The 19,941-nt window shown below is 34.7% G+C and overlaps 1 non-coding gene across 1 annotated transcript; it reads right to left on the bottom strand.

Moving 5' to 3' along the window:
* Positions 1-1,283: 1,283 nt before the first annotated feature.
* Positions 1,284-1,390, bottom strand: LOC142521492 (small nucleolar RNA R71). The gene has a single exon (XR_012814211.1). It is a non-coding gene; the product is annotated as a small nucleolar RNA R71 (small nucleolar RNA).
* Between the last annotated feature and the right edge of the window lie 18,551 nt (positions 1,391-19,941).

The raw sequence follows: 19,941 nt of genomic DNA on the forward strand, positions 1-19,941 counted from the left end.
ACGTTTTGAACTTTCATAAATTAATTCATCGTGTTTATTTGTGATTTCTTGTCATTAATGCTTTTGAATTACTGGCCATAATTCGACTGATCTAATAATTGAGATCTAACACTCGAGAGAGGTGATCAAAATTAGGACAGGGGAAATCGCATCGTCAGATGTTTATAACGTGCAAAAGACGTATGACTTTGGCGAATCCATAAGAGAACCTTGGTTGCATTTATTACGTGTTACTTGATTTTGAATAGACATATTAAAATCGGTAATGGGTAATACAGTTCTATTTATCACTTGAAAAAGGGAATATAAATTATTGTGAGTTATTGGTTAGTAAACACGATGCAATTAAATAACATGTTAGTTAATTTTGATTTAGCATAGGGGAAACCAGACGAAATCATATCTCTAGATTTATTTACTCAGTGAATTTCTACTGCGTGCTAGAGTTACAAGATTTGTTATTTTATTTGAATTGATCATAAACCAACCATTTGATTTGTTTAAATAAAGTTGAGCTATGTCAATCATGATAATTAATATACAATTTTAAATAATTACTCTTCGTGGGATCGATATCTGTACTCAATCAGTACTAAAACTTGACACCGTATACTTGCGGTAGTGAAAATACGCAACAAGTTTTTGGCGCCGTTGTCGGGGAGTAAACTATTTAATTGCATATTGATATCATTACTAAGTAGTCTTTACTTTAATTTAGACTTTATTTTATTTTACTTATTTATTTTGTTAATTGATAATCTTCTCTGTTTTGCAGTGCATGCGAAGATTTCAAAATCCCGACTTGCTGATTTTTGATCCGGAAATCGAAAGAACTGCCAGGAGATTAAGGAAAGCAAGGAGAGACGAAATTAAAGCAATGGCTTAAAACAGAGATAATCAGAATGAGCTCCCTAGAGAGGTGCCAATCCGGGAACATTTCCGCCCAGTCATCAACGCTCACTACTCTGGAATAGCTCGTGGAACTATTGCTGCTAATAATTTCGAGCTAAAGCCCGCACTCATCAACATGGTTCAACTAGAACCAATTTGGAGGAGCAGTCACCGTAGATCTCCATCTTCACCTCAGAACTTTTCTGGAGATCACGGATACGGTAAAAATTAACGGTGTTTCTGACGAAATTATTCGATTGCGCCTGTTTCCGTTTTCTCTTAGGGATCACGCAAGGAGTTGGCTCCTATCTCTACCGCTGGGAAGTGTTACTACTTGGGCAGATTTGGTTACGAAGTTTCTGTCAAAGTACTTTCCTCCTACTAAATCTGCTCAGCTGAAAATAGATATCACCAACTTCAGGCAGAGAGAATTTGAAGTATTATATGAGGCATGGGAGCGATACAAAGAATTACTCAGGAAGTGTCCGAATCATGGATATGCAGATTGGGTACAAATCGAGTTATTTTACAATGGTTTGGATGGGCCGACTAGAGGGAATGTGGATGCAGCCGCTGGAGGTACTATTTTTTCTAAAACACCTGATGAGGCATATGAATTGCTTGAACAGATGACCATTAACATTTATCAGTGGCCGAGTGAGAGATCTGGATCATAGAAACCTGCTGGAGTGTATGCTGTAGACCCGATCACATCACTTACTGCACAGGTTTCGGCATTAACCGCACAGATAGCAGCGATGAACAAGCCAGGCCAATCTACGTCTGATGTAGCATTGGTGACTGCTGAGGAAGAGCCAGTTGTGGAGGAAGCTCAGTACATCAGCACTCGCGGTTTTGGAGGTTATCGAGGTAATCCTCCCCCTAATACTTATCATCCAGGTTTGAGGAATCACGAGAATTTCTCCTATGCAAACAACAAGAACGTGTTGAATCCTCCACCGGGGTTCAATACACAGAAAGGGGAAGGAAAGCCATCTTTTGAAGATCTAGTTGGGACGTTTGTGACTGAGTCTGGGAAAAGAATGGCGAGAACTGAGTCTCGTCTTGATAACATGGAGACACACATTGGCAATATGGGTGCCACGATGAAATCCTTGGAAACACAGATTGCGCAACTAGCCAATGCTTTAAAAGACCAGAATCGAGGACAGTTTCCCAGCAATACCGAGGTGAATCCTAGGGAACAGTGCATAGCTGTCACACTGAGGAGTGGCAAGGAAGTCGGAATCCCAAAGCCTGCTGAAGAAAGTGTAGAGAGTACAGTTGAGGAAGATGAGGGAAATAGTGCAAGTGTTGGAGAAGAGAAAGTAGAGGAACCTGAGAAAGTACTTAAACAGCAGCCTTTACCAAAGGTGAATCTTCCATATCCACAGAGGTTCAAGAAGAAAGGACTAGATGATCAGTTTGCGAAGTTCCTGGAAATTTTCAAGAAAATACACATTAACATCCCATTTGCCGATGCATTGGAGCAAATGCCCAACTATGCTAAGTTCATTAAGGATGTGATGTCCAAGAAGAGGAAACTTCAAGAATTTGAGACCGTAAAGCTGACCGAAGAATGCAGTGCCATACTCCAGAGGAAACTACCACAGAAACTCAAAGACCAGGGAGTTTTACTATTCCTTGTGTTATTGGTGGCTCCAGATTAAATAGAGCTTTATGTGATTTGGGTGCTAGTATAAATTTAATGCATTTTTCTATTTACAGGACTTTGGAGCTTGGCGAGGTGAAACCTAGCACTATTACTTTGCAGCTGGCGGACAGATCACTTACCTATCCACGAGGATAGTAGAGGATGTGCTGGTAAAGGTAGACAAATTCATATTTCCTGCTGATTTTGTCATCTTAGATATGGAAGAAGACCAGGAGACTCCGCTTATCTTTGGAAGGACATTCTTGGCCACCGGGAAAGCCTTGATTGATGTGCACAAGGGCGAGCTCACATTGAGAGTAGGTGGAGAAGAAGTCGTGTTCAACATCTACAACACCATCAAAGGATCAAATGAGGTAAGTACTTGTAATAGCATTGATATAATTGATTCATGTGTATCTCATGTTGGTGCAGGTAGGATGACAAAAGACTCTTTAGAGAGATGCTTGTTGGAGTCAGCTTCCACAGTGGATGAAGAGGACTGGGATGTGCGAGAGGATTTACTTGCTCTTAATACGCTACCTAAAGAAAAGATTAATGCCCAACATGAAGAGTTACTTGAGGATGCAAGTAAAGAGGTACCAAAAGCATCCCCTGCATTGAAGGAATTACCGAGTCATTTGTGCTATGCATTCTTAGACGAGAGTTCGTCACATCCGGTAATTATATCTTCTGCTCTTACTATTGATGAAAGGGATAGGTTGTTGAGGGTGTTGCGAGAATTTAAGTCTGCTTTGGGATGGACAATTGCTGATATAAAAGGGATTAGCCCTACTGTTTGTATGCATAAAATATTGATGCAGGAGTCCTATTCCCCCTATGTTGATCATCAGAGGAGGCTTAATCCAGCCATGAAAGAAGTTGTGAGGGCTGAGGTATTAAAATTGTTAAATGCTGGTGTTATTTATGCTATATCTGACAGTTCTTGGGTTTCACCAGTACAAGTAGTGCCTAAAAAGGGAGGTATAACTGTAGTAAGAAATGAGAATAACGAATTGATTTCAACTCGTCCAGTGACTGGTTGGTGAGTGTGTATAGACTACAGGAAATTGAATGATGCGACTAGGAAAGATCACTTCCCCCTTCCCTTTATTGATCAGATGCTTGATAGAGTAGGTGGTTATCATTATTATTGCTTTCTAGATGGTTATTCAGGTTACAATCAGATTGTCATAGCACCGGAGGATCAGGAGAAGACTACCTTTACTTGCCACTACGGTACATTTTCTTTCAGGAGAATGCCATTTGGTCTCTGCAATGCACCTGCTACTTTTCAAAGGTGTATGATGGCCATAATTTCTGACATGGTCGAGGAAATAATGGAAGTTTTTATGGATGATATCTCTGTGTTTGGTTCATCTTTTGATCATTGTTTGCAGAATATAACGCTTGTTTTGCAGAGATGTCAGGCAAAGAATCTAGTGCTGAATTGGGAAAAATGTCATTTCATGGTCCCAGAAGGTATTGTGCTTGGGCACAAAATTTCGGCTAGAGGGATAGAAGTGGACAGAGCCAAAGTGGTGGCAATCGAAAATCTCCCACCGCCGAAGAATGTAAAAGGGATCAGAAGTTTCTTGGGACATGCCGGGTTCTATCGTCGTTATATTAAAGATTTCTCTAAAATTACTAGACCTTTATGTAATTTATTAGAGAAAGATTCTACATTTATTTTTGACGATGATTGTTTGCAGGCGTTTAACAGGATCAAGGCAGCACTGATTGCCGCACCCATCATGATAGTGCCTGATTGGAAGGAGCCCTTTGAGCTCATGTGCGATGCTAGCGACTATGCTGTGGGAGCAGCGTTGGGACAAAGACGAGACAAGATTTTCAAAGCTATCTACTATGCAAGTCGTACACTCAATGCAGCCCAACAGAATTACACAACTACTGAGAAAGAAATGCTAGCAGTGGTGTTTGCATTCGACAAGTTCAGAACATATCTCATTGGCACCAAGGTAACTGTTTTCACTGACCGTGCAGCTCTTCGCTACTTGTTTGCCAAAAAGGATGCCAAGCCCGGGTTGATACGATGGATACTCCTACTACAAGAATTTGACTTTGAAGTCAAAGACAAGAAAGGTTGTGAGAACCAGGTGGCTGATCACCTGTCACGACTAGAGCTGGAAGAAAGAACTGAAGGTGGAGTTATCAATGAGTCGTTCCCAGACGAACAACTCTTCAAGGTAAATGTTACACATCCTTGGTTTGAAGATATAGCTAATTTTCTGGCTGCAGGGGAATTACCTTCAGATTTAACTTATCACCAAAAGAAGAAATTTTTTCATGGTGCCAAGTTTTATCTGTGGGACAATCCCTTCTTTTTCAAGAGATGCGCTGATCAGATAATTAGACGATGTGTAGCAGAGGGAGAAGCGGGTACGATTCTAGAGCAGTGTCATTCCTCACCCTACGGTGGACACTTTGGAGCATCTAGAACAGCAGCTAAGGTATTACAGTCAGGTTTTTATTGGCCTAATCTGTTTAAGGACAGTTATACGTTAGTTAAGTCATGTGATAAATGCCAAAGAGTTGGCAATATTTCTAGTACGACATAAATTACCACTAACAAATATTTTGGAGGTGGAACTCTTTGATATCTGGGGTATTGACTTTATGGGTCCCTTCCCATCCTCTTTTGGTCAATCTTACATTTTACTTGCTGTTGATTAAGTGTCCAAATGGGTGGAAGCCATTGCCACCAGTACTAATGATGCTCGAGTTGTTGTTAAGTTTGTCCACCGGAACATCTTCACAAGATTTGGAACGCCTAGAACCATTATCGGTGATGAAGGTACGCAATTCTGTAACAAAATTTTTAACTCAATGTTGGCTAAGTATGATGTGAAGCACAGGGTGACACTGGCATACCATCCGCAAGCTAATGGGCAAGCAGAGATATCCAACCGGGAGATTAAGCAAATATTAGAAAAAACAGTGAAGACAAACCGGAAGGATTGGGCGATCAAGCTAGATGATGCATTATGGGCGTACAGGACTGCATACAAGACACCTATCGGGATGTCGCCTTATAGGTTGGTCTTTGGGAAAGCTTGCCATCTACCTTTGGAACTGGAGCACAAAGTATTTTGGGCTGTCAAAAAGCTAAATTTTGATATGGGAGCATCTGGCGAGCAACGACTGCTGCAGCTGAATGAGATGGAGGAATTCAGGAATGATGCATACGAAAATGCAAAGATATACAAAGAAAAGACCAAGAGATGGCACGACAAGCAGATTCTTCGACGAGATTTCGAACCAGGGCAACAGGTGTTATTATTCAATTCTCGACTGAGGTTGTTTCCTGGTAAGTTAAAATCACGATGGTCTGGACCGTTCACAGTAGAAACAGTGTATCCACATGGTGCAATTGAGTTAAAGTGCACCAATGGGCAGACATTTAAAGTCAATGGTCAAAGGGTCAAGCATTACTTTGGAAATGAAGTGCGACACATGGACAACATCCCACTTGGAGAACCAAAGTAGACAGGAGAAAGTCAGGCTGATGACGTTAAACCAAGCGCTGTGTGGGAGGCAACCCATATTTATTTATTTTTGCATTCGTTTTGCCTTTATTATTTTATTTCAATTCTTTAGTTTATTAATTTTAATCATCTCTATTCAAGTATTAATTTGAATCGTTTTATTTTTTATTTTTTTTATTTTTTTTGCAGGTTATTTATTCATGAATTAAAAAAAAATCGAGAAGGTTATGGACAGTGTGCCCCGCGCACATGAGCGACGAATTTCCGCGCACATGCGCGATATTGGCAGAGGGCTCGGCGCATATGCGCCAATCTTGGCGCGCACATGCGCGAAATTACAGAGAGGTCGGCGCATATGCGCCAATCCTGGCACGCATATGCGCCACATTCCAGCATGCCGGCCAGTAGCAGACGCGCATATGCGCCACTTCAAGGCGCGCATATGCGCGCGACTCAGTTTAAAAAAAAAAGAAGAAGAGATGTTGAAAAAAAAATGGGGGGAAAGAAAAAGTTGAATAAAGAGTAAAAGAGTATGACATGTGATGTGAAAAAGAGGACAAAATGGTGAATATGTTGTGTCAAGGCAAGTGGAAGTGAAACAAAAAGGAAGGAGACACATGTTGAAAAATAAACTGGTTTGTTTTCTCTCACTTTTGATTCCCTATCTTCATTTGTAGCCATTAGCCGTAGCCTAACGTTATAAGCTTAAAAGACCTATTAACCGAGTCACACGTACCCAATATACTAGTGGAGAAGAGTTGTCAAAGTTAAGCCTATGGACACTTGAAAAATGACGTCGATAAACACAGAATTTGATTGTGTACATGTATGCATCTCATGATATTGGATCTTATTTGGTTAATTGTTGTCTTCATAATACCACTTTGTTTAGCCAAATGTTACCCTATAAGTTCTGTTGATTTGTGAAGGTACATGTGTGTCTCAATGATTTTTCTAATTACATGTGTGTCGAGGAGTCCAAAATTTTATGAGATGAAAATTTATGAACTTATCTTGGCATTTGGAGTGGGTAAACGAGAATAGCAGAACACACACGCACGTGAACTGTGAGTAATGTGGCATGTGTTTGATTCAATATCATGGAAACTGTAATCTCTGAGGCTAGTGGTTACCTTTATTCCAAAATTCTTGTTCGTTTAGTTACTTTCTCTAGGATGTGTTTAGTCGAGTCTAGCTAATGTTTTATTTATTTTATTTTGCTCGGGACTAGCAAAAGTTTAAGTTTGGGGGGATTTGATAAGTGCACTTTGTGCACTTAAATTGTCCTTATAATTCATACAGATTGTTAGTTTTCTGGGGCAGAATTACGCGCTTTTGTTGTTTTTTGGTGTGAAATGCAGGAATCTAGGTGCGGCTACAACATGTGCGTGAAAACGAGCTAAAATGGCACCTAGGAGAAGAAGTGCGAGCAATGCCCCGAAGCGAGTGAACTACAGTAGCGCATATGCGTGAGAATTATAATTCTGCCCCAGAAAACTAACAATCTGTATGAATTATAAGGACAATTTATAACGATCTGCCCCAGAAAACTAACAATCTGCCCCAGAAAACTAACAATCTGTATGAATTATAACGATCATGCAAAGAGAGGGGGGTGATTCCAGTAGGTTTTAGTTAGGATTTCTACTGTAAATCTCAGTACTGCTGATATCAACAATTGTAATGCATCTGATTTTATGAATGAAAGAGATCATTTTGTTAAACTTCTTGTCATATACTGTTTTTACTTAATGCATAAAAAATCAGAAGATAGTAATCAGTAGTTACGATAAATCAGTTAAACCAAGAACATTTCGAAAATAAGAAAACTTAGTCTCCGGAAGAGGTTTTGTAAAGATATTTGCTGCTTGTTGATCAGTAGGGTCATATTCCAGATGAATGTACTTCTTCTGCACATGATCTCTAATAAAATGATGTCTGATGTCAAGGTGCTTTGTTCTAGAACGAAGTACTGGATTGTGTGTAATTTCTATAGCACTGGTATTGTCACAAAATATAGGTGATTCAGAGGCTTGAACTCCATAGTCCTTAAGTTGTTGTTGCATCCAAGTATTTGAGAGCAGCAACTTCCAGCAGCAAGATATTCTGCTTCTGCAGCAGATGAGGCTATGGAAGTCTGCTTTTTACTGAACCAGGAGATCAACCTATCAGCAAGAAATTGACAAAAACCACTGGTGCTTTTTCTATCCAGTTTGCAACCTGCATAGTCTGCTTGTTCTCCTTTGTCTGTTCATTTCTTTCACAGATTTGGATGAGTTTCTCCCAAATCTCTTTTGTCGTAGGACACATTCTGATTTTGCTTGAAGGTAATCTTGTCAAGTGTTTTCTAGAGAATATCCTTCGCAACATTGTCTAGATTTGCTTTTTTATTGTCCTCGATTGTCCATTCACTTCTTTGTTTTTTTAGCATTTGTGATGCACCTTCAGTAACATCAATAGTTGTATTAGGCTTTAGAATTTTTAAAGGACCATTCGTGATGATAAACCACATATCATCGTCTTGGGCTGCAAAATGGGCTTGCATCATGATCTTTCAATCATCGAAATCCTCCTTTGAGAACATAGGGACTTTGCTGAAATGTGCCATTTCTGTTGTAGATTTTTAGAACAAGAATAACCTGCTCTGATACCATTTGTTGGGGATCGATAAAGAGTTTAGAGGGGGGTAAATAAACTCGTTCTTTTCTTTGACATTTTTGCAAAGGTGCTAGAATCTTGTTAGAGATTATAGCTTATCTTGTTCGAATATATTTCCAGCAGATCACAATAATTTGTGCAGAAAAGATCTGATGGTTTGAGGTGAAATCAATAAAACAGTAGGCAGTAACAGTAGACAGTAGTTGCTTCTGAAAGTTCGAAGATGAAATCTTCTACGTCTTCCCTTCTTTTGTTTCCAAAAGGTATCATTAAAGACTTTTTACAGTACAACTCTTGTACACACCCACTTCAGTAGGAATTACTCTTCGCCTACTGAAACTCTTAGTTTCACAACTCAAAATAATGAACACAACAAGGTTCTGGAAAAGACTCTTTTCCATATTACAAACTCTTCTCAATAAGATATGATAAAGTGAATAGCTTGTGAAGAGATAACGAAACAGCAGCACAAGATGATCTCAGAAGATCAGATATCTGCTATAAAGAGTGTGATGATTTTCTGTATATTTGAGCTTGAAGATAAAGAGAGTTCTTGATTGCTCAAAACAACGTTGGATAGAAAATGTGTTCCTTGATAATAATAATCGTTGGTGACTATATTGGATTGATCCTTTTTATATATATATAGAAACCTTGAATCCAACGTCTATAAACAAAACAGCTTATTTGACTCTGAGTAAATCAGCTTTATCACTGAAAAAGGATCCTGCAGAAAGCTTCAGAATAATCAGTCTTTGTTTTATACCAAAACTAATAGGGCGTGTTAAATGACTTCGTACAGCATTAAATGGTGTAATTGATACTAGTACTAGGTAAAGTAACAGTAACATTTAAGACTTGTAACGATCAATTGAAAGACGTTAAGTTCTGCTTCTGCTTAAGCTAAGTTCTGCTTCTGCTTTTTCAAGTCGTTCAGTGCTCGATAGGTAATGCTTCTGTTTTAGCGATACGAGTGCTTCTGCTATTTATTTTGTCTTCTGTTTTTACTAACACGGCCTACTGGTTTAGACTCTCATCACCGTAATTAAATTAAGTCTAACACAATTGTAGTATATGCTGATGTGTTTAGTGTAACTTAAACATTTTAATGTAAAAATTACTAAAACGCTAAATGCCAAAAAAATGAAAAAAAACTCAACACTATAACGAAGCAAAATCGTAAAGAATTAATTATAAATGATAGAAAAAATAATTTTCCTGTTGAAAATAAGAGTTGCAAATATTGAAAATTAGTGTGTGATTATGTATGTAATTATTTTTGGATTTTTTTCAAAGAAATTCTATAAATAGATCTCTCAATTTATGAAGAGATACAATTGAGTGGAGAAAATTTTATAAAGTATGTAGTTTAATATATTTTGTGAGTTTGAGATTTTATTTTACCATATATTTTTATATTTAACATATTATGAGCACGAAACTCTAAGGTTCTCCATATTTTTCTAAGCTCCAAAATACAAGACAAAACACAAAAAAAAAAAGTAACAATATTCAAAAGTAAGAATATATATTTTACTGTTTATATATTTTATTGTGTTACTGTTTATTTATTTTTATTGTGTATATTTTTAATATATAATATAATGTTATCATATAAAAAGAGTTTATGAAACTTCATTATAATAACGTGGTGTGATTATATTATTACATTGTTTATGTATTTTTATTATGTTACTATTTATTTATTTTTGTTGTGTATATATAAATTATATAATATCATGTTATTATATAAAAAGAATCTATGATACATCAATATAATAACGTGATATAATTATTTCAACGTTTATATATTTTTATTGTGTTATATAATAATTATATATATATATATATATATATATATATATATATTTTAATAATGTCACAATATTATATAAAGGAGTCACTAACACTTCATTATAATAATGTGATATGATATACATAATTATTTAAACATGATTAACATTATATACATCATATTATTAGCATAAAATTATGCATATACATACATTTATTTTGTATTTGTATAAACGGTTAGTTTTTGCCCTATAAATTGATTTCACAAACAAATTCAATCACTTCAAACTTACTCTTCCTCCCTAAAAAAATTTTCTTCATCGATTTTTCGAAGAAGAAGAAGATGCTTCTTTCAAGGTTATTTTATATAATTATTTTGGTTATTATACTCATTAGTCTTGTATTTATCGGAGAATATCCACTTCACATTTTTTCTTTAATTTTAAGTATGCTTGTACTTATAATTTATCCGTTACTTTGTATTGTCATATTAATAGATTTAGAACTGAACTAATAAAATGCATTGTTATTTTTTAGTATCACCATGTCAAATTTGGCAAGCGCTTGAAATTACGGGAAAAAATTATATGTCATGGACTCTCGATGTAGAAATACATCTTGAGTCATTGGGTCTAAATGAGATCATTAAAGAAAATGGTATCTCATCATCACATGAAAAAGAAAAAGCTATGATATCTTTGCGTCGATATCTTGATGAATGTTTAAAATGTTAATATCTCATTGAAAAAGACCTCATGGCTTTATGAAAAAGATTAAAGGAAATATTTGAACATATAAGGGAAGTTATACTTCCGACCGCCCGTGATTAATTGAATACGTTAAGATTCCAAGATTTTATGAAATCCAGTGATTACAACTCGACAATATATCAACTAATCTCACAATTAAAAGTTTGTGAACATAAGGTTACGGAATCAGAAATGCTTGAAAAAACGTTTTTCACTTTTCAGGCATCAAATATAGCTCTAAAACAACAATATCGAATGCGTAGATTTGCGAGATATTCTAAACTTACCGCATGTCTTCTTGTGACGGAAAAGAACAATGAGCTGCTAATGAGAAATCATCAGTCCCGACCCACTGGATCAACAGCATTTCCAGAAGTAAATGTCGTAAGTAATGAATTTAAAATGAAAACCAAAATCAAAGTCGTAGACAAGGTTTTGGTCGAGATCATGGTCGTGAACTTGGAAGTGGTCGTGGTCGTGGTCGTGGTCGAGGACGTGGTTTTGAAAACAATCGAGATAATTACTTCTATAATTTATCTCAAAAAGACGTCATGAACCACCCACTAAAAAAACATCATGAGAAAACATGAGTATTAATGAAAATCACTCAAAACGATTTGAAAGTTTTTGTTTTAAATGTGGTACTCCAGGAGATTGGTCTTGTATTGATCGAACCCTCGAGCACCTTTGTAAGCTCTATAAAGAATCAATAAAGGGAAAATAAAAAGAGACCAACTTCACTAACACAATGACCGCAATGACCGTTTTCAACTCATTTTTGATGCTGCAGATTTTCTGAATGATTTCTTTAAAAATAATCAATATACTTTCATGTATTCATATGATAATGTTTTATTTTATAATTATGATATATGTTATATTTTTCAAAAAATTATATATGTATTGTCAAGTAATATTTTTTCATTGCATATTTCTTTGAAAATCGAATATGAAAAATGCTATGAACAAAGTTAAATAAGAAATTAATCACATGGAAGTTTGTATGCCTTATAGTGGTAAAACACATATTATTCTCCGAGATAAAAGATATTTCTTAGAACTAAAACCAACAAAAACAATGGTGAATACAATACCAGGTCATGTAGACTTAATTAAAGCACAATTTCTGATAAATGATGATTTGTATTCACCACAAATTTGTTGAGTTTTAATGACATATGTTCTCTCGGGTATGATATTCAGACATGAAGGAAATGAGAAATATGTGTCTTACGACATATAAATCAGGAAAAAAATATGTAGTTGAAAAACTATCAATGCTCCCTACTGTATTGCATTATACACATATAAGTCCAATTGAATCAAATATGGTAGTTTATAATTATTCAATATTAATTAATTGACATGATCGATTAGAACATCCTGGTTCAATAATGATACGAAGAATTATAGAAAATACACATGTTCATCCGCTGAAAGACCAGAAGATCTTTCAAAATAATAAGCTTCCATGTAAAGCATATTATCTTGGAAACTTATTATAAGATCATCATCAGCTAAAATGTAAACTGAATCACCCATGTTTCTTGAACGTATTCAGGGTGATATTTCTGGGCCAATTCATCCACCATATGGATCATTTAGATATTTTATGGTATTGATCGATGCCTCCAACAGATGGTCACATGTATTTTTATTATCAACTCGGAATGTGTCATTTGCAAGATTACTTGTTCAAATAATAAAATTACGGAATCAATTTCACGATTATACAATCAAGAAAATTAGACTTGATAATGCTAGTGAATTTACTTCCCTTTCAATGATTATTTTATGTCAATGAGAATCACTGTTGAGCATTATATTACTCATGTACATACACAAAATGGATTAGCTGAATCATTGATTAAACGTCAACAACTGATTTCTAGACCAATGATTATTAAAACAAAACTCCATAATTCTATATGGGACATGCAAGTTTACATGCTGCTGCATTAATTTGCATAAGACCAAGTGCATATCATAAATACTCACCCATTGTAGCTTGCATTTGGTAAGAAACCAGACGTTTCTAATCTGAGAATTTTTGGATGTATGGTATATGTGCCTATTGCACCGCCTCAACGAACAAAAATGGGACCTCAAAAAAAGTTCAGAATTTTTATCGGTTATGATAGCCCATCAATCATTCGATATCTTGAGCCTCATACAGGCGATATGTTTACAGCATATTTTGCTGATTGTCATTTTAATGAGGAAATCTTCCCAATGTTAGGAAGATAAAATAAACATATCGAAAGGAAAATTGCATTGTATGTATCATCATTGTTACACATGATATGTATGATCATAAAATAGAGAATGATATTCCGACAGAAACACATGATGATGAAAATGTTCTGTTAGAACTACAAACTGAAAAAAATCATGAAATCTCTATCAATTATATTAATACTGGAAAAATATGGAACAACAAAGATATAAAAAAATTGATGAGATATTTTCTTGCAATGTGACATTTGACATCATAAATGACAATAAAGACCATAAACTAAATTTTCTTGTGAATGTAAAAATCAACAGGACTGAATAAAATGATAAGACTTCATTCAGGTTGAATTGAATTCACTAAATAAAAGCAAAGTTTTTGGACCTATAGTCCTTACAACTAAAGGTATAAAACCTATTGGGTACAAATAGGTTTTTATTCGATATATATATATATATATATATATATATATATATATGAAAATCCCTAAAAGATTTAAGATGCCTGGAGCACAAAGTTCAAAGCCCAAAAAATGTTATTATGTGAAATTGCAAAGATAATTATATGAGTTGAAGCAATCCTGCCGAATGTGATATAATTGGCTAAGTGAGCACTCAATGAAAAAGGAATATGGAAACAATTTAATATGCCTTGGCGTTTTCATTAAAAAAAACAACATCCGAATGCGTAATTATTATTGTATATGTTGGTGATTTAAAAATCATTGGAACGAATAAGGAAAATTCAAGAAGTTGTGTCGTACTTTAAGGAAAAACTTGAAATGAAAGACCTTGGAAAAACAAAGTATTGTATGAGTTTGCAAATTGAACAAAAAGAATGTAGAATATTTGTTCACCAGTCAAATTATACACAAAAGATCTTTAAACAAATTAATATAGATAAATCAAATCCTTTAGGTACTCAATGGTTGTTAGATTATTAAACATAGAAATGATCCATTCCGTCCACGTGAAGATGATGAAGTTATTATTGGTACAGAAGTACAATATCTAAGTGCTATTGATGTCCTTATGTATCTTGCAAATTGTATAAGACCTGATATACTTTTTGTTGTAAATTTATTTAGCTCATATCCAAAAAAGAGACACTGGAACGGAATTAAAAATATATTTCTTTATTTACGAGAACGACAGATTTAGGACTTTTGTATTCAAAATATACCAATCAAAGTATAATTAGTATGCTGATGCTGGGTACTTATCTGATCCACAGAAGGCATGTTTCCAAACCATATATGTATTTACTCATGGAGGCACTGCAATTTCTTGGTGTTCACAAAAACAAACACTCGTAACAACTTCATCAAGTCACGCCGAGATTATTGCACTACATGAAAAAGTCGTGAATGTGTGTGGCTAAAATCAATGATCCAACATATCCAAATATCATGAAGATTATCATTCGACAAGAAGCATGTGACACTATATGACGATAATGCTGCATGTGTTACTCAAATGAAAGAAGAATACATAAAAAGCGACAGAACTAAACATATTCCCCCTAAGTTCTTCGCATTCACCCAAAAGCTTGAGAAGAATAAAGATATTGATATTTGTCACATTCAATCGAGTGAAAACTCATCATATTTCTTCACGAAAGCACTTCCTACGACAATATTTAGAAATCATATGTATAACATTGGGATGCACAATCTATGAAATTTGTGAAGAATCATTCATATTAACATGAGGAGAATTTACGTGACTGCACTCTTTTTTCCTTTAATATGATTTTTATCTCAATGAGTTTTTTCTAGTAATGTTTTTAACGAGGCAGTATAAAAACACGTAATGAAGACAATCATTGTATCATGATCATCATCACAAAGGGGAGTGTTGAAAATAAGAGTTGAAAAGATTGAAAATTAGTGTGTGATGATGTATGTAATGATGTAATTATTTTTGGGTTATTTTCAAAGAAATTCTATAAATATGTCTCTCAATTTGTGAAGAAGAGATACAATTGAGTGGAGAAAATTTTATGAAGTGTGTAATTTAATATATTTTGTGAGTTTGAGTTTTTATTTTATCGTAAAGTTTTATTTTCAACATTTCCCTATTTGATATTGCCTCCTCGTTATTTGGATCTTATTGTAGACATGTATTAGTTTGTCATTTTAAATTCTTCCAAAACTAGAAGGAAAATGTATTGAACAAAAAGGAACATTTGAAATACCTATTTCTAGTTTTATCCAAACATGAAAGATGAATTTGGGTGAGAAAATTTTTATTATTATTTGTCATAAAGATTTTGAGCTTTGAATTAACATATATAGTATTATTACACAGTAAATTAGAAAAAGACAGGAATTCGTGGATGCCAGGTTTCCTCGGGGCTGTGCAGTTTGAGCCAGGGTTTAGCATGTCTTTATTCATGGTTTCATTGAACTGAATTTTCCTGAAATCACAATTCCTATTTTTGGCAATCAATCTTTTATTTTTGTTTTAAAAGGAAGAACTTAACCAAAACTTCATTGGAATTGGAGTTTTGGACTCTTTCAGTTCCTAAGAAAACACTCCGACCTCATTCACTAGAATCCAAAATACTTCGCGTTGAATACATGTCTCATCGTTCACATCAAACGATCGGTGACAGATGAATTTTAAAAATACCCTCATCTATCTAAAAAAGTAATTTTTTCATTTAATAAGAAATACATATAAGTATTAAATGACTTAAATATCAATTTTTGAGCAATTTGCTACACCTAATTTATTGGCAGTGTTAAGAACAGTATCTACACCTTAGATATATTATCGTGGTCATAAATCGTCAAATTATCGACGTCAAAGACCCCTCAACTCGAGTCCTAGCTCGGAACAAGCTTCGTTTGGCTCGTGAGATGGACATACACTTAGCATGAATACGCACCACTAAATACTGTATTTTTCCACCATTCATTATGTAACGTCCCAGATTCGACGACTGTCCTCACTGTATCAAGACAAGTCTTTCCAGCGTGCTTATGTCCTCACTCACACGCACCCAGGGAAACTTCCCAGGAGACCACCCATCTCAAAATTGCCCCAAATCAAGCACGCTTAACTTTGGAGTTCTTATGTGATGAGCTACCGAAAAAAAGATGCACCTTCGTGATATAAGTAGTACAAATCAAATCTTTTAAGCCATCTTCAACTGTACAGTCCATTACATTGAACAGTCTCGGAATCCCTCTCATTCCCGTGTGGGTTCGGTTCATTCATGTTCTCTTCACCTAGAAGCCTGCCAAGAGCCGCTCATTGTCCGTGCAACTGATGGCACCGGCGATCACCTCCCGCCCTCTTCGGCCCCGGGCCTCACACATTAGGTCGTGCAACGTGAAGTTATACTCGAAAACTTAATTATTTCAAGTATCATGATCCAGAAATTTGAATTTTGATTAAACAAACTGTCATTCTCTAAATTAATTATGATGTATTCGGACCCCTTTTTTGGCATGATTAATACATGAACCTCGGTATAAAATCCTCACGTACATATTAATTTATACTAAAGTTTTGAAATTCTACTTGGTTCTCATGCATTTTTAGTTATTTTTTGTCGAGGTGTTGGTATGACACGAAAAAATGTTCACAATAATGCGAGTACTTTAACAAAAAATAATTTAAAATGAAAAAAAAAAAGCATATCAGACTAAAAGCAAAATTTGAATAGTTAGATTACCAAAACACAAAATAGGTCGACTGTTATTCGATTTTTTTCCTGAATAGATTATCAACATGCGATGACTATAGGAGTTGTACGTGGTTCAAAATTGCCTTTAATCCATGCCATCAATATTTGGTTAATATAAAATATTTCAAATGGTGTATAATTGCACTTCAAATTGAAGTGGTCCAATGAAATCATGATAAAGCTAGCTTCATCATGTTGATAAAGATCAAAGAAATTAAATAAAGAAGAAATTTGTCCCGAATTCATATGGTTTTCAAACTCTCTTCTTGTCTCCCCAAACTACCATATATACGTTTATGAGGTTCATGTAATTCTTGCACCAAATTTAATATAAAATAAGTAATGGGCACATGCATACATGTAAATTATGAAAAATATTGGGCATTTATTAAAACCAATGTCGAGTGTACGTGATGCGTAAATTTATTTTTGAATTATGAAATGATATATGTTAGGACCTTTTAGCTTTGGTGATGCGCTGAATCTTAAGATTAAGAAAAACCAGAAGATAATTGTTCTGTAGAATAGCAGACATCATCTTTAGACTAGACTACAAGAAAACATAGGCAGTAGCCTGGTCTCCATTAGATCAATAACATTCAGTATACTAAGCATATGAAAGAAATACTTTCGTAACCCATATACAATTATGTGTACTAAATGTCAGATAATGTCTCTATTTATGAGGTCGTTCTGATTGAATAGGACGCTACACTTGTTAAACCGTAAAAGTTCATTTACTGTTCACTACCATCTTTATTGGAACATTGAATATCTCCTATAAAATATGAAACCTCCGCTACTCGTTTTTCTTTAAAATATACTAGAATATTTTTTTTCTTATCCATCTATTCGGCCGAATCCATACCTATATATAAATATATTTAAAAATATTTTTGCACCGTTTAAAAATAAACTAATAAACTATTATTTGAAAATTCAAAGGAAAGTAATTCGAAACATAAAATCGTATATCGTCAACCAAACCTAACTTTAACATTTTCAAAAATAAACTCAACTCTAACATCCTCTCAACACTTATCAAAAGCATCATAAGCATTAAAATCTTAAAAGTAACTTAAATCATTAGCATAAGTCCTAAACATAAGTACGGAAAAACTAGCGTCGGTCCTCGGATTGTGTGCACCATCGGTCTAGCTAGTTCAACCATCAAGACCTCCATTATCATCATCATCATGCTCACCTGTATCGATCACACCTAGTGATTCTATTGACTCAGCAAACCTTAATCAGGATAACAAGTAACACATATACATCCACATACAACAATGAAAATACTTTTACTTAAAATAGATTTTCATGAACATCCATGGCTTAAACATTTTTCCTTTCATCATATATATTTTCCTTTTCATCATATCCATTTTTCTTTTCATAATGTACGTATACGTTTTTTTTTAATTGAATTCGGATCGTTAATTGTAACTTTCGTATCAGCTGAAGATCGATGGATCCATCAACGTGTAACAAGAGTACTGGGCGATGGGGACATCAGCGACACTCTCTGTAGAGCCCAAAATCAGTAAACGTAAAACACATGCATTTATTTAATTGTTAAATCTTTTATTTAAGTTTAAAATGATTTCAGTGACGCATGATTTATTTAAATTGCATTATTTTGATGGTTATGTGATGCACGTTAAAATGTTTTCGCGAGTTTCATGTTTCAGGCGATTATTCGATGCGGGATCGAGGAAAGGAGACCGGTGATGATTTTGGCAATTTTAAAATGTGGTATTTTATTTTAAGTTAAGGTTGGGGCATATTAATTAATTTAATAAGTTTCAGCATTTTAAAGCCTGAATTATGTATATAGTGAGTTAAGAATTTTAAAACTTTTAAAGTTGGCTTTGAGCATTTTATTTTGTTAAAAAGGATAATTTTATAAAATTAGTGTGCATTTATTTTGATTGAGGAGTTTGTTTAAACTTAGTGTGAGTTAACCTTTTATTAGCATTTTAATTGGTTAATTTAGCAATAATTTCTCCTAATTAAAACACACACACACGTTTCACACACTCACACACATTTACATATTTTTACACACACCAAGACACACAACACACACCTATACATTTTATTTTCAGATTTTTAATATTTTGGGAGATCAAAAACCTAGGGTTCTTTGCTAGAGAGCAGCCGCCCCTCCCCTCCAGATTTCAGCATATTTTCGTTGAGTTTTCTTCAAAGGAAATCGTCCCACGGTCGTCCCCTCGCTTCCTTCCCGCGTCGGAGTCGTCATTTCGGTAAGTTAAAATCTAAAGGCACATATATTCTGTTTTTCCTGCGTCGATCTTGTCATAATATTTATGTTGATGTTTATTATGCGTAAAATTCATGTATGATATTCATAGTTTGTGCATAAAATTGGTTGGATCAATTTTGAAATAATTTTGAGATCTAAATTTTCGTTTTTCACTGTATTTTGAAAACTACGGTTTTTTGGTCGAGAATTTGGTAAAACTTTCAACATATGAAACGTAGAACTTTTTGATACCTTCGATTTGATATAAAATTCGAAATTTTTGGATAAAAATTGAGAGAGTTATGATGTTTTTCGTTGGACTGCTCAAACTACGTTTTTTGAAAATATGTTGTTGATGTGTTCTTGAAGTTTATTTGTTGCAGGCTTCGTTGGGAACCGTCGGGTGATCGCTGCTGTGTTTAGGTATATGGAGTATGAGTTTGGGATGAGTTTTGATGCTTCGTTTCGTGTAGATAGTCGTTGGTTGCATTAGAAAT

Source organism: Primulina tabacum, chromosome 1 (genome assembly GCF_025594145.1).
Source record: "Primulina tabacum isolate GXHZ01 chromosome 1, ASM2559414v2, whole genome shotgun sequence".
Taxonomy (NCBI): Eukaryota; Viridiplantae; Streptophyta; class Magnoliopsida; order Lamiales; family Gesneriaceae; genus Primulina; species Primulina tabacum.